Genomic DNA, 692 nt, shown 5'->3' with positions numbered 1-692 from the left:
GTGCTCCACTTCTTTCTGCTGCAGGCCTTAGAGTTGAACCGTTTGTATCTCTCTGGTAAGATGTTCTGTTCCTGAATCAGCTGGGTGGGTCTTGCCTCTAGCCTCTTTGCAGGGAGTTCTGCTGAAGGGTTCGTGCTGGGCCCGCAGCCTGGTTGGAATGAGGATCCACGGCCTGTGTCATCTCACTCACTCGCCGGGCCTGTGCTCTGGGTCTATTCAGGATCTGGAGGGCCCTGGGTCATTTCACTCACTCTCTAGGCCTGCGCTCCGGTTCTGTTCAGGATCCCGCGGCCCGGGTCATCTCACTCACTCTCCGGGCCTGCACTCTGGGTCTATTCAGGAACCCGCCGCCCTGGTCGTCTCACTCACTTGCCGGGTCTGCGCTCTCTGTTTTCTCAATCTAAGCAGCTTTGTGCATCATCCCTTTGGATCTGATTTTAAATCATGCTTTTAATTTTATATCATCTTACGTTTTTTGAATAAATAACCATTTATATGGGTCAGCATGAGAGCCACATCCTAGGAGATGTATACTGAGGTGTATCGCTTCATCTGCGCCCCATCTCTCCTTGCCCCCGACATTTTTATGAGTCCGTCCTGCATCTCTCTGCTATTCCTTTATGGAGGTGAACACACTAAGCATTTGCATTGCTACCTTCCTTACTTGAAGTCGGTAAGGAGATGCTGCATTT

Source organism: Octodon degus, unplaced genomic scaffold (genome assembly GCF_000260255.1).
Source record: "Octodon degus isolate 3935 unplaced genomic scaffold, OctDeg1.0 scaffold00131, whole genome shotgun sequence".
NCBI lineage: Eukaryota > Metazoa > Chordata > Mammalia > Rodentia > Octodontidae > Octodon > Octodon degus.
Note: the sequence above shows the minus strand (reverse complement) of the source record.